Here is a 16307-nt window from a genome sequence, read left to right as displayed (position 1 = left end):
ATCTCATTTCATATTCATTATGAGAATTTTGTCTTTTTCATTTAGAAAATTTTTGGTGGAATGAATGCTGACTTTCAGTTAAAAGGGAATAAAATGCTGTCAAAACAGTCACATAGCCCTTCCTTTGTCATTTTCATACTTGCTGAAAAAAGGATCAGAGAGTCCACATGACTGTGTGCACGTATGCGCATACACACACTTCTCCTTTTGTGTCCCTCATACTCATAATCTACAGAAGTTTATATAACACTTTACAGAGCTCGAGAGTTAGTCTCTTCTCAGTAACCGGATTCTACTGAGGAGGACATAAGAAGACAAAAATCAAAGGACAAAAATGAAAAGACTTAACTGCAAAACATTGAATTTATAAACACTAGCTTAAAGACATACATGAAACTATGTGTTCTGAATGAAAATCAGTCACATTTTGAGTACCTTAATGTAGCCAAATTTCTTGGTCACCAAAAATTTGTCAGAATGTCTCCCAGAAAAAATTTTAATTCATTGATTTTCCAGGCAAATATTTGTAAATGTCTAGACAAACTGAGCGACTGCACTTTCACTTCTCACTTTCATGCACTGGAGAAGGAAATGGCAACCCACTCCAGTGTTCTTGCCTTGAGAATCCCAGAGATGGGCGAGCCTGGTGGGCTGCCACCTATGGGGTCTCACGGGGTCGGACACAATTGAAGCGACTTAGCAGCAGCAGGAGCAGCAGATAAACCTTTAGGGGAGTGAAATGAGATTTTTTTCTTAACAAAGCAAAATTTCAGTCTCACCTTTGCCAGACTCTCATCTCTTTGTCTCTTATGTGTCTTTCCATTCTGGCTTCTACCAGAATGTTTGAGAGGTAGATCTTGGTTTGAATCTGAAGTCTTATTTGTTAGGTTTTTAATTGTGTGTGTGTGTGTGTGTGTGTGTGTGACAGAGAGTTGAAATGAAGGAAGTAAACTGGTTTAATACTTTTCTGTTGCTAGCAAAGACAAAATCCACATGGGAAGGGTGGGCTGAAGCTGCCATGAACTACCACAGAAATTTGCTCTTGATTTAATTTTAACATATACAATCCCTGGATATATTTGAAATGAAGATGCGTTGGGCATCTGGGCAACTAAAGTATTTTGTAATACTGTTCTTTTACAATGTCTTGCACTCTATTTTATCTTACAGGGTATTTACCCCTGCAGAATAGATTACTGACACCCAAGTACAAACAGCTAAACTATTACACCCTCCAAGAAGCAAAGCCAGCAGAGAGAAAATGTCCTTGCTCTTGTCACAGTACATTTTTAGAACTAAGCAGCTGATTTTATTTTCTAATGAAAAAAATCTGTGAGTAAATTTTAATTGTGCTGTGAGGGAAAAAATCCATTTGCAATTGAATCCAATTACAACTCATTTGTGATTAAGATTTGGTATTTAATATTGATGGGTTTATATTGTTTGCTTACTGCTATCTATGGAGAATTCAGTATGAACAATATATTGAACACAAAATATATAAATGCCTATTGTTTCTTTAATCAATAAATATTGGATTGGATTTATATGATAAACATAAAGGAATCATTTGTTAAGAGCATTTTAAATTAAAAAAAAACATGAATATGGATAAATGAAAAGCACCAGAGTTCCTGTCTAATGAAACTCCATAGGAAGACATGACGCAGCATTTAATATACAGACTGCAAAGGAAAAAAATCGGGTTACCTTTAGATAATAGACCTCTCCAATTCCCAAATTTCCTCTTGGCAAAACATGTAAAGAAAGATAATTTTCCATGTGATCTGTCGGAAATTAGACTTGACAACAGATGTTTGATTTAATAGCTAAGCAGTTCACTGCTCAACTTTGAACTATATCACAGACAAAAGTTTGTTGTCTCAGTCCTTCCTGTACCTTTTTGACTCCAAGGTAATGGCCTCACAGGACGGGAGAATCTACCTTTGGCTTTGGAAGTTGCACTTGGCTTGCATAAAGGAGAGAAAATAAGGCAAAATAACAAACACACACAACCACAATGGATAACAAAGGGGAATAATTAAGTAAATTATAGTCTACCTACATAAGCAAAATCATAAAGACATGCATATATCCAAAATATGCTAAAACACTTCAAAATGAAAAGGAACACATTTATATTGTAATTTTAAGTGATAGAAGGTAGAATGGCACAATTATAAATACATTAAAAGATACATAGCATACTGAAAAGAAATGTACCAAAAATTTTAATGATTTTTTAATCTAGTTTGGGAACTGTAATTTCTTCTTTATACTTTTGAAATTTCCCAATTTGTATAATGGGAACGTATTGTTTCTAAAACTGAGAAAATACACAGTGTTATGTGAATAAAAGTAAACTCATACTTTCCTCTGTGCAAAACAAGGGGCCACCAGAATCTGAGGGAAAAAAATGGCGCCCAGGTGCCCATTTATTATAAACCATTTCCTTGCAAATCTAAAAAATAGTGAAAGCCAAAGGAAGAGAGAATCAGGCTAATTAAGATACTGTTCCAACAAAGCTGAAGCCATAGATATTGCATTCCCTCAACAACACCAGCGTGTTTTCCTGGCCAAAGCTCATTCCATAGGAATTGCTTCACTCCACTCAAGTGTTTCAGGCAATCCCTAGTGTCTATGATTCAACTGAGAGAAATGGCCTATTCCAGTTCTCTTCCCAGTAACCTCCAGCACTTAGGCCTTCAAATCATATCACTCACTCTTGGGAACAATCTTCCCATAATATTTTGGCATTTAAGATATGTTAGAATGAATGGACAGGGAAGCCTGGCGTGCTGCACTCCATGGGGTCACAAAGAGTCAGACACGACTGAGCAACTGAACTGAATTAAACTGAGAATGAATGGATTTACAAATCTCTACTGAACTCCCAATATTGAACTCCCAATACTGAACCTCTTGAGGGTACACTGCACAAAATATGATATTTTTTCAAGTCTCATTAAAATATATATATTTTTCATTCTATTAACAGGGTTTTAGAGCAGAAAAGTTGTTTTTGTGTGACTGTTTCTTAGACAAGGCATAGGATCTGGGTTCTCACCTGGCTGATGGAGCTTGGGGAAAGGCTAGATTTCGTCTTTAAAAACTGGGGACATATAGAACAGAGTGGGATAGGCTTGTGTGGAGAAAACCAACATTTTCTATTCATATATTGGGGGAGCTTAATATCTGCACTGCAAAGAGCTTAAGGTAGAACCTGAGTTCAGGTGTACTAGTTCTAAGAGACTAAAACAAGATGAAGTTGAGATTAATGCAAAAATATTTCATAGAGGAAATAGTTCTAGTTAAGCAGCATTACAGGGTCATAATTTCAGAGTATCTGATATCCTGGGTAGTATTTATGAGATAGCAAGAGTGACAAGGCAGGCAAGATTAAAGAGTTGGAATGTATAATGTGCAGTATAGGGACCATTTAAGAAAATCCTAAGTAGCTTGTACTTAAATACACTCATTTCTAAATATATTCTTCAAAATGTGTCCAAGTGTCTCATTTAAGTGTCAAAGGGAAAGATTAATGATTTAACTTTATCTAGACTACTTGACTACTAACTCAATACACTACCAAGTAAGCAATACTAAGTCTCATACAAAGATCAACACAAACATAAGAATTATTTTAGTATTAACTCATCAATTTCTACACCTTCTAAGATCGTAAGGCATTGCCATCAGTGAATCCTAACTTCCGTATAGGTGGATTAATATCAGTATATAACAAATAAAATGTGATATGCAAATTATTTATTGACCATCAAAGGTCCCAAAGACAATATAATGAAACAGAAATAAATGGTATCTTATTTATTCATTTGCCTCTCATTTTTTGAAAACTTATGTTAAACCTGATGTTGAGGCATAATAGAAGATTGCCAAGGAAATAAGATATAGTTCTTGCCTTTAAGAAAATTGAAACTTAAAGGATAAGAAATGAATGTGAGATATTTTAATAATGAAAATAGTAATGGTCAGATTAGTCCCTTCAGCTGAAATAGTCTCACCATCATCATTCTTTCTTCCTTCACTGTCTGATGAAGCACACCCTTTCATTGCCACTCCAGCTAAAAACTGCATACACCATGCAAAAGGGAGCATCCAGAAAGTATATTCAACCCTTGCTAGCTTTGTTATCACTCTAGAATCTCTACCTGCTTCTTATAATGTACAAAGGAATAGCCCTTCTGACAACTTGAATCCTTGAATAAACATAATATTTTCCTACATTTATTACAAGATGTCCCTGGTGGCTCAGTTGGTAAAGAATCTGCCTGCAATGCAGAAGACCTGGGTTGATCCCTGGGTTGGAAAAATCCCCTAGAGAAAGGAATGGCTACCCACTCCAGTATTCTCGCCTCAAGAATTCCATAGAGGGAGAAGCCTGGCAACTACAGTCCATGGGGTCGCAAAGAGTTGGACATAACTGAGTAACTAACACTAATGCATTAGATCTACTGCCCAGTACTGTGCTAAGTACTTAATACGCATTGCACTATGAGTATTTCTCAAACTAAGGACCCAGTTTTGTGACAGAAACAATTAACTGATGAAGAAGCTATGAGATATTTTGATCTGATAAGATGCTAATCTGCTGTCAAAGGTACTGTTTGAAAGTGTAAAGATCAGATGTTTGCCTGCCCAAAGGTTGGTTAAAGAGGTCCCTCCAGGTTCTGGGAGTCTGAGAGACCCACAGAGTTATGTCTACAGAAATATTTCAGAATAGTGAGGTTGAGCTGCAGAGTCTGAAAAGTGGAGGCAAAGAGCTGGAAAAAACCCTCACATCTGAAATATTTTTAGGGGGAAAAGCACATCACTGTCTGGTTGGTTCATTCATAGCCAATATCCTTATATTATTCTTCATTCTTTAGTTTCTTCATGTGGGAAGGGAGGTAGGAGGGGGTTTCAGGATGGAGGGGACACATGTATACCTATGGCTGATTCATATTGATATATGGCAAAAGCTATCACAATATTGTAATTATCCTCCAATTAAAATAAATACATTTTTTAAAAAAGAATTGACTCCTAGTCAATTCCTTTTCTTTATTTGCTCAAGAAATCTAAAAATGTGTTGATAATCACATTAATACACCTTTCAAAAGCTGAAGTCCACTTTTCATTCATTTGTGTGTGCTTGTCTCCCCACCCAAGAGCTGGGAGTAATAGCAACTGTGGTTTGACAAAATTGGACAGCTGCCTTTATCCGAGGGCTGTACAGGCGACAGTCTGACTCCAGATTCAGTGCATTTTAGACTTAGAGTTACTTGGCTAGGAATAAGAGAAAGATTATATAATATTTGTGATTTGATATTCCCAATTACCATATAGAGTTAAACCTATGCATATTAATTAAAATATGAGAGCACTCCTTTCTCAAAGGATTTGTATCCCAAATGATTCCAGTAACTGTGGGACTTTATGATTATGTTCTCATTGTGTTGCCTTGGATTATGATAAACTAGCAATTGCAAATGGTAGGGCTTAGGTCTAGGTCATATATGGACCACAGGTATATTCAGGGATGCTGAACAAGTGTTCAAGAAATAAGGAATCTACATAAGAGTACAGATTTCTGACTCCTGTTGGACATTCTTAGTGGACAACAATCAGCTGTTCCAAGTAGCACTTACTCCATTAGACACAGAGTGTGATTTCCACTTTGCCACAAGTGTTCAGTCCCCACTGAACTTAACCATGCCTTTTCCACCTTTCCTTTAAATTACCTCCTTTTCTATGTCTGCATTTGAGTTTACAATTCTAAGCATAAGCTCTGATACGAAATTCATGAAATTCACTGTTTTTGAAAGTGGTAAACACCTTGAAAATAAATGACATTGTACCTGTAGCATAAATGTGAAAGATAAATATAGCACTAACTTGCAGATGAACACTTAATTAAAGAAATAAAACCTGGAATATTCTTTATCTTGGTTTGGCAAATCATACATGAGTAAACACCATTGTTTGCGCTATGAATGGACACATTGTATTTTTATTCATTTGCATGTTGAAATAGTAATACCCTGGGCATATTTGAATTGTGTATACGATAAAACTGAGGGCCAATTTCCCAAAGTCATTACATTTAGAGGCTGGTATTTGATCTATTAAGTTTCTATAGCTTTCATCTATTTTGCATTGATCTGTGCTGAAGAACTTCAAAGTGTTGTCCTTCAAAAGAAGCTGCAGTTTGCATTGTTTCCATTAGATGGCGCAGAAGATTTTTAAGGTCCCAAACAAACAGGCGCATTGGCGAATTCTGTGTCATCAGCTATGAGTAAACACCAGCAGATTCAGTCCCACCACACTTAATTTAAAATATTTCAAGGGAGGAGTTATTTTGTAACTCATAAACTATTTTTCCATAAATACTTTAATAAGATATGAGACCATTTCCTTTGCAATCCAAGTTTGTTGTTCCTTGGTTATAGCCCTATTCCTTATCAAACTTGTGAAAAATTATACCAAGTATTGCAAAAGATATGGGATAGAAAAAAAAAAAAGAAGGTCACTTTTACACAACATGGAGCAAGGGTCAAATCTGAAGCCCATGAGATATTAACAAACATTTCTAAAAATTTTGTCATTGTCTATAATTACCAGAATATGCTGTTAGACCATTTATGGTCATTTTTGTCCAATCACCCTTTGAGTTTTCCCACTAACATTTTTTTTCCTTTTGATAATTTAGGATATAAAATGGTTTTCAATACTTTGGATAAACTTGGACTTAGTCACATCTAAGTTCTTTTATTATTCCAAGTGCCAATTATTCTATTATACTTCCTCATTTGTGACTTCCAGAGTTTCTTGGGGTTCTGGAGGATTTGAGCATTGCTTTATTTTAGAGTCCAGAGTAAAGTGTCCCACGTTTATTTTATTGGTAATTTAACTGAGCACTGCACTTGATTATGGTCCATATGTAGAGAAAGAGTTTGAACTTGAACCATTAAGATGCCTGATGACTTAGCTTGGATATCCTTAATTCTTCCCTTCACATGTGTTGAAAGACTTAGGGAAGTCCCACGAGACTCCATGCACTGGCCAACAGGCAAGCCCAATGTTTTATATAAACAGGAAGAACATTTTTCTACCAGATTAGAGGCTCAGCATACTCGAACCAAAAATCTGTTGAGCCAGAAGTGTAACTACACAATATTTGTGTACTGCCCTTACTGTCTCATGCCCCATAATTAGCACAATCTCTTCTTCAAGTGGCTCATTTCCATTATTCTCTTCTATACAGCTGTCTATACAGCTCTTCTATACAGCTGAAACATTTGTGTTTCAAAGTCAGGCCCATCTTGGAAAATCACAGCTTAAACTTATCATAGAGTCATGGTGATAATGCTGAACACTGGGCTGCTTTGACCATCTCTCCATGGAGATATGAGCAGAGACAGCAAAATAGATTATGAGGAACTAATGGCAGAGGGGCTACATTTAATTCCATGTCCTTTCCATTCCCCTTGAGGTAGCTTTCTGGTGACAAAGAATGTAATTTTTTATATAATATGTAGCCCCATTTCAATAGAAATGGAACGGCTCTAAGGTGAATTGAGGACTCAAGGTAAAATCTGCACACCTTGAAAAACAGTACAGTGAACAATGCATCATTGTTTCAGAGAATGTCTTGGAAACAGAACAATTAGAAATAGGAGGATTGTGAGCTCAACTGAAGTGGCTCACATAAAATTGGAAAAGCAGAGGGAGCAAACTCCATGAGGCCACAGTGTGAACCTGTGGATATTAGGACTCTTATGATGGCGCTAATGGCAGGCTTCACTTAGCACAATTAGCATAGCTGATCAATTTGAAATAATTAAAACATAAACCTTAAAGAAATAAAACTAGATTAGGAGACTCTTAGGACATTCTTGCTAAGCACTAGACAAGGGCATCAGAAGATCTAAGTTCAGTCCTTATTCTTACTTAGTTAAAATTCATCTCACTAAAGCTTCCTTTTATTGATTCTATTTTTAGTCTCATAGGCACACAGTATGGTGGGTTTTCTGCCCTTTAGGAAGGAATCAGCACTTCTTTGTTGTTATTTTCATTCCTTCAGATCCATAACACACACAAACACACACACCTTTAAATCCTAAACTTGCATGGCATGGGTATTCTGCATTAATCTTTCTAAAATTCTTTGGTCTTTTATTTATTTTTTTATTTTATAAATGCTTGATCATTGTAATTGCATACTCTAGAGCACACACACTTGTTCAAATTTGAATAACACATGTTCACTTCCAAGTAATAAAAGCTGTGAACTTGTTGATATGACAATAGTACTAATATCAATCCAATAAAAATATAATATTTCAAAAAAATAAAAATAATGACTTTTAAAGAAATGAGTAAAAAGCAAAATAAGAAATGGAAAGTTTGAAATTAAATGACTATTCGGTTTTAGAATCAAATAGCTTATATTTACTTTTAATAATTTTATTATTATTCATTCAAATCTGAAAAGAAGGGATTTGGTTGGATCAAAAGCAGATATACCTGTATAACTTCTATTCTAAATTCTTTTGCAGATTCTACTCTTTTTCAATTCTGAGTAGATAAAATAAGTGTGGAAAGAGAAATTGGGGAGAAAAGCTAACCTTTATTTTGAATGGTGAAAGTTTTTTTGGATGTGAAAGGCACTATTTTCAACCCAGTTTGAGTTGGATTTATGCTACAGATTGTCTTGTCCAATACCGGCTGTAAGTTTGGACTGATGTTGCCATTACTTCTGATCTCAGTTTGGAGCCTGTGGAAAGGTGAAAAGGAGCTCGACAAAAACTCTGGTTCTCAGAGAAGACCAAAGTTAAATGGTCCACACAGAGACTGAAAAACCTGACCCTGGAGTTAATGACAACATCAGTTGTTTTTTTTTTTTTCCCCCACTATATATTAAAGAAAATCTCTCTGTCCTGAGAAATACCTGTCATATGAGTTACAAATGGGTGTTCTGGAAGACAGAAAAAGATTCCGTGAGTTCAGAAATCTCCGGATACATTATACCCCTCTTTGAAATTCACAATCTACATTAACACAGTAAGTATTCTGAGGAAAGCTGTTCCAAAGAATCCTGGTTAAGAGAAATGTTTCCAGACTTAATTGGCCAATATCAATATCTAAGAGGATATTTGAGCATATTAGCTTGAGGGAGAAATAGAAGATGTTAAAATGATAGTATTGAAAATTAATGACAGAAAGAATGTTTTCAACCCCTCAGTTGTAAACAGGTTCTAAGGAAAAGTCTACTTTCCTCCCACCAGTTCTAATCTCCCATTAGGCATTTACATAGGAGAGCATAAGAAATTACCACAAAATAAAGGAAACCTATTTGGCTATCATCTATGGACCCTGACAAATGATTTCATTTGTGAAAAAAAAAAATCACAAATCAGCTATCTGTCACAGGCTAAAGTATGAAAAATATTTTATTATAAAAACTGAATTTCATCTCCAACTTCTTAAATTCTATTTTCATACTTTATATCTCTTTCTGTGGGTCTCCACCACCATTATCCATTGTTAAACTTCATAGGAAAGGAAGGTGTAACTGCCATTAAACCCTAATGCAGAGAAATCTGCACTTATACATTAACCCTTTTACAAATTATTGCAAAGTAAAATTTTCTATCCATATTAAAGGAATTTTAGGAGGCCATTAAAGCTTGCAGAAGGGTCTTGAATTAAACAATTATAAAATATATGGGTTTACTACAAATCTTATTTTTATTTTACAATTTCCTCTTATAAAATGATTTCTTATGCTTTTTTTTAATCTAAAAAAATGGATTTATTTCATGGTTAAGGATTTTCAGGGTGGAGTGTGTACAGTTTATATATGTAAATACACATACTCTCATGAAGTAATATTGACAATAAATGAACAAATGAATAAATAGATTTTACCTACTGAGAAAACTTGCCTACACAAGCTTTGGCAGTTCTGTTCAAATATGTGTGTGAGTGACACAGATTTCTCAATTCACCTCACCCTATTGCTCCAGGGCAAATTGTCAGGTGGATGTGCAACAGGAGACCAAGATTAAGATTTGTTTTGATTTTCAGCTAGCACTAGTATACTTGAAATTTTTCATTAATTTTTTTTTTTTGCAAAATTTACTCAGAGTGTATGAGGAAGAAATATTAATACCTCAGATGGAAAAACATATGCAGGACAAAGACAAGGACATAGGATTAAGTGAATGGCCTGGAACATAAAACACTACAAATAGAAGTACAGTGCCCAAATGAGACACCTTCCCAATAGTTTATTCCCTGTAATGATTCATCTTTATCTCTCATCGACTTTCTCTGAATAATCACAAGAGAACCATAAAGAAAAAAGGTATGTTACTTAGAAACAAAAAGCATGATCAAAGGGAGAATTCAGATACTGAAAAGAAGGAGCAAAAGAAACAATGTGAAGCGCTCACTGTCCCACAGCATCGTCTGCTCCGAAAGCTGCACTCAGGGAGATTGCAGCCTGGACTCACACCTGGGAGGAGCAAGGTGGGAAAGGCTACGTGTAGGCTGAGCTAGCCCTGGGCATCACTGTGAAGTGGGAGCTTTGCATTTTTTACTCCTGTCTTTCAATGCAAAAAACAGAAAACCCTATTAAGACAACCTCCATTAAAAAAAAAAAAAAAACAAACGGGAATTTACTGGTTGATCTAACTGGAACCTAGGGCCAGAACAGACCTCATTCAGAAGCCAGACAGGGCTCAGGAGGCTATTTTGTAGTTCTGTTGCCTTCACTCCACATCCTTGATGTTGGCTCTAATTTCTGATATATTCTCACTACGTTGTCCCAAGATGGCTGCCAGAAAGGGCTTGGTTGTGTGCTTCCTTCTTTGGGTCTGTGGAGGAAGGGGAAAATCTACGTGTTATCGTTTCTTAGCAAAATCCTCTTGGTTCACTTTGATAGTACCAACTTAGAACACAAACCGCTTAGAACACAAATTACTGAAGGAGGGCAATGTAACGTAATTGCCCTCTGACTGACTACTGTCTGTGTTATGTACCTATTCCTAAATCATTTACCAAGATCGTAAGAAAGGCTTGCTCAGATTATCCTAATGCAATTAAGGTCCACCTCTGGAAGTAGGAATGAGTTCAGTCCTACCCAAATGACTAACAGTGAGGGCAAGGTGTGTGCATATGTGATTGTGTGTGTATGTGTGTATGTGTGTGTTGGGGGTGGAACATTGCTAAGAAAAACATAGACTCTATGCCAGGAAGGATGAGACACAGTATCAGACAGCAATCCAGGCAGGCTGCCCAATATAACACTCCCTTTGTAGATCCTAAATCCTTGACTCTAGGTATTGAGCCAGAATCCCATTTAATGAGGACCTAAATTCAGTTAGCCCCTTGATTCATATGAATTGACTTAACTCAGAAATCTCAGAACTCGCTTGAAGGCCTACTTACAGAAACATTTTTTAAGGAAAAAAAAACTTATTTGAATACTTATATGCCTATATAAGCATATATATTTTGAAGTAGAAAATGGCACCCCATTCCACTATTCTTACCTGGAAAATTCTATGGACAGAGGACCCTGGTGAGCTATAGTCCGTCAAGTCTCAAAGAATCAGACATGACTGAGCACACATGCATGATATATACAATATATATACTTAGGATGTGTTCATGGATAATGCAGTATATAGTATCTGAAAATGAATAGTGAGTTATAACATGGTCAGTATAAATGCAACATAATAAACTCATTAAAATCAAAAGTATTAGTGCTTTACTGCTGTCTTAACAAATCACCACAATCTCAGCAGCTTAAAACACTGGCCATTTATTAGCACATAGACCCTACAGGCCAGATTTATGGCATGGCACAACTAGACTCTCTGTTTAAGATCTCATTAGCACAAAATCAGAGCACGATCTAAGGTTGTTTTTCACGTGATGCTCAGGATTGGCTTCCAAGCTCATTGGTTGTTGACAGAATCCAGTTCCTTGTGATTATAGGAATGACATTGCCATTTCCTTGACATGTGACTTCCTTCATCTTGAAGCTAATGGGGTTCACTGAATCCCTCTAATGCCTTGAATCTCTGTGCTTTCCTCTTCTGCTCTTAAAGGCTTGTGTGATCATGTTACGTCCACTTGGATAACACAGTAAAATCTCCCATTTTAAAGTCAACTATTTAGTAAACTGCTTTATTGACTATGCCAAAGCCTTTGACTGTGTGGATCACAATAAACTGTGGAAAATTCTGAAAGAGATGGGAATACCAGACCACCTGACCTGCCTCTTGAGAAACCTGTATGCAGGTCAGGAAGCAACAGTTAGAACTGGACATGGAACAACAGGCTGGTTCCAAATAGGAAAAGGAGTACGTCAAGGCTGTATATTGTCACCCTGCTTATTTAACTTATATGCAGAGTACATTATGAGAAACACTGGGCTGGAAGAAGCACAAGCTGGAATTAAGATTTCTGGGAGAAATATCAATAACCTCAGATATGCAGATGACACCACCCTTAGGGCAGAAAGTGAAGAAGAACTAAAGAGCCTCTTGATGAAAGTGAAAGAGGAGAGTGAAAAAGTTGGCTTAAAACTCAACATTCAGAAAAGTAAGATCATGGCATCCAGTCCCATCACTTCATGGGAAATAGATGGGGAAACAGTGGAAACAGTGGCTGACTTTATTTTGGGGGGCTCCAAAATCACAGCAGATGGTGATTGCAGCCATGAAATTAAAAGACACTTACTTCTTGGAAGGAAAGTTATGAGCAACCCAAACAGCATATTAAAAAGCAGAGACATTACTTTGTCAACAAAGGTCCATCTAGTGAAGGCTATGGTTTTTCCAGTAGTCATGTATGGATGTGAGAGTTGGACTATAAAGAAAGCTAAGCACCAAAGAATTGATGCATTTGAACTGTGGTGTTGGAGAAGACTCTTGAGAGTCACTTGGACTGCAAGGAGATCCAACCAGTCCATCCTAAAGGAGATCAGTCCTGAGTGTTCATTGGAAGGACTGATGTTGAAGCTGAAACTCCAATACTTTGGCCGCCTGATGCAAAGAGCTGACTCACTTGAAAAGACCCTGATGCTGGGAAAGATTGAGGGCAGGAAGAGAAGGGGATGACAGAGGATGAGATGGTTGGATGGCATCACCGACTTGATGGACATGAGTTTGGGTAAACTCTGGGAGTTGGTGATGGACAGGTGGGCCTGGCATGCTGAGGTTCATGGGATCACAAAGAGTCAGACACTACTGAGTGACTGAACTGAACTGAACTGATTTAGTAAACTTAATTATGTTTGCAAGCATCCATTGGCCATGTAATACAACCACAGGTACAACAACAGAGAGTGAAGACAAGAAGGGGTCAAAATTCTGACTCCCACACTGGATGTTTCATTTTCCACATTGGAAGTGAAATTAAGTGAAAGTTGAGGAAGCACACATAGGGAGGAATCTAAGGGTGGGTTCTTCAGCTTTCGCATTTTGGTGAAAAACATCCTTATATCTACTGATATATGTAGATACATATGTAAATTACAGAAAGATAAAAGGTGCTGAGACTTTTCATTTGTTCTGATTTAGACTTCTAAAAATCTCTGTTCTGCAGACTAGGAATCAGTAATAAGGACAACTTTGAAAGAAACTGCCTGCATTTATCTTGTGTTTCTTTTTTGTCAGACAGTACAAAGAAATTAAGGTTTTTCTTCTTTGCTATACATATAATACTCAGAAGTGAAAGCTTAATTAACTTGTCAGAATTGTGGCATCTCTTTTCTTGAACTGCTGTATCCACCTTCCCAAAAGATTTGAAAAAGGAAGAATAAACCTCCCAAACACCTTAGCTGGAGGAATGCATATCCACAGCAATCTTGCCCTCTTATATGGCTTCCTGTCATTACAAGTGGTGTTTTCATCCATCTGGGTGAACACACACTTTCACATTTGTCAAGAAATGTCTATGGTGCAAGAACACCAATTGTTTCATAAGATAGGGCCCATCAGGTTACAGAGAGGAAGCAAAGCAGAGCAGCTAATTACCATGTACCAAATTCGTCTTTTTCAGTAAGACAAAAAAAAAAAATTAAATTAAGAGAAGCAAAGTAGTTGACAACTCCACTGTTGCCTGTAAGTTAATTTTCACTTTCTCACAGCTGACTTTTTAGTATTCTACTGTCTCAGAAAATGATGTTCCCAGAAACACCTCAAATATCAGACCAGATTCTCTCAGTGTGTAAGCTTTCCTCTGGGTCTAAATTATTTACCTTTGAAAGCTGCATAAACTCCTTTCAGAGGCTAAGAGACAGAGTATAAATTGTTTCTTTCACTTACCATGGGTAATTCTAGGGATTTGAGTTACTTCTCTAATGAAAAAGATTGACAACATTTTTTTTCGATCTTTGACATTCACTTTCTTAAACCTCCCATTGACCCACATCAGAACTTAGCTTTTCTAGGCACTGCTTCTCTGATACAACCCCATATCTCTCTGGTTACTCTAGAAAGGACTTAACTTTTCCCAGTACTTATGTTGAGTTATTTGGTATGTCATCTGTGCCAGCGGGTTCCATCTTCCCAACTGAACCACAATGCGCACAGGAACAGAGACCACACTTGATATTACTAATGGCTCTCAGTTAATATTATTGATGTGATCATAAGTCTGACATCATTAAAAAAGTTAATAGTCTGACAACTTCAAAATCTCTGCCATACCTGAGTCTAGTTCTGATGCTCGCTCTGCTTTTCATACTGTTTTTGTCTTTTGATTTGTTTTATAAATTTTTCCTGGTAACTGAACATAATGTGCCAGGTAAAAGCAACTGCTTTAGAAAGGTCCTTGGTAATGTAGTGGTGAGTTAGGAGGGACGGGAGGCATTCTGTAGGCTGACGAATAGGCTTCGGTCTTTCGGCACTCCACTTCCGGACTGTGGAGTTCACCTGTGCTTCTCAGTCTTCTCTGCCCCCTCCCAGGTGGGTCAGGATGGCTACAGTTGGCTGAAGTTGAATATTTCCTTCTCCTTGGGTCACTTAGACTCTGGTAAAACTCTAGTACATTGGTCTCTGGTTAACTATTATTAATAGTTTCTCCCAAGGGCAGACTTCATTAAGTAGAAAAGAGAAAGTATTCTGGAGTATTTCAAAATCGTTTCTTTCTGCTCCACGGTAGGAATCCTGAGAGGATTTCTCTCTGCGAGAACTTGGTCAAGCTTCTGGGGGTAACATTCACAACAGTGTGAGAGTCTCTGATGACTGATTCCCCCAGGACTTTTTAGCTTTAAGACTTGCCAACTCTGAGCCTCCAGCAATTCATCAATTACAGTTCAAGTCTTTCTTCTCAGGACACTGGACCCTGCTCCGGTAGGATGTGATTCTCTATATTTACCTGTTTCTCTAATTTGGGGTTGCAGGGAGGGGAGTGTGGGGGGTGGGAAGTGGTTTGCCCTGTGACCTCAGTTCTCTCATGAATCTAAAACATCTAAAAAGAATTATTTATTTTGCACTGTATCCAGTCTTTTACTTGTTAAGACAGAGTGTCAACTTCCAGTTTGTTACATGCTGGACTGGAAACCACAAGTCCTCAGCTTCTAGTTTTTAGCTTTTGACTTAAACATTTACCACATGTCAGGTGCTGTTCTAAGAGTTTTACAAATATTCAGTCATTTAATCTCCCTACTAACCCTTTGAGACAGTTAATGTTATTATCAGGTAGTATTACTACAGGTGAGAGTCACAGAAGTCATAGGACTGGTAGGGGTAGAGCTGGGATTCTACATACTTTACTCACAAGAGATAAAATCAACAAGTTTATAGTTTCTAAGTATAGTTTCTCTCTGCAATGAACTAAAGAAAAATACTTCCTCATCATGAATTCATATCTTTTGAGTATCTACTGGGTTTGAGTTGCTCTTACATATTCTCTTGGCTTTTACTTTTGTAACAGGAAACAAACCTTAAATGTTGGATCTATTTCTTTAGGCCTAACTCTTGTACTCTAGTGCCTATACTTACAGAGAAGGCAATGGCACCCCACTCCAGTACTCTTGCTTGAAAAATCCCATGGATGGAGGAGCCTGGTGGGCTGCAGTCCATGGGGTCGCTAAGAGTCGGACACGACTGAGCGACTTCACTTTCACTTTTCACTTTCATGCATTGGAGAAGGAAATGGCAACCCACTCTAGTGTTCTTGCCTGGAGAATCCCAGGGACGGGGGAGCCTGGTGGGCTGCTGTCTCTGGGGTCACACAGAGTCGGACAGGACTGAAGTGACTTAGTAGCAGCAGCAACCTAT

This window comes from Bos indicus, chromosome 2, assembly GCF_029378745.1.
Source record: "Bos indicus isolate NIAB-ARS_2022 breed Sahiwal x Tharparkar chromosome 2, NIAB-ARS_B.indTharparkar_mat_pri_1.0, whole genome shotgun sequence".
Taxonomy (NCBI): Eukaryota; Metazoa; Chordata; class Mammalia; order Artiodactyla; family Bovidae; genus Bos; species Bos indicus.
Note: the sequence above shows the minus strand (reverse complement) of the source record.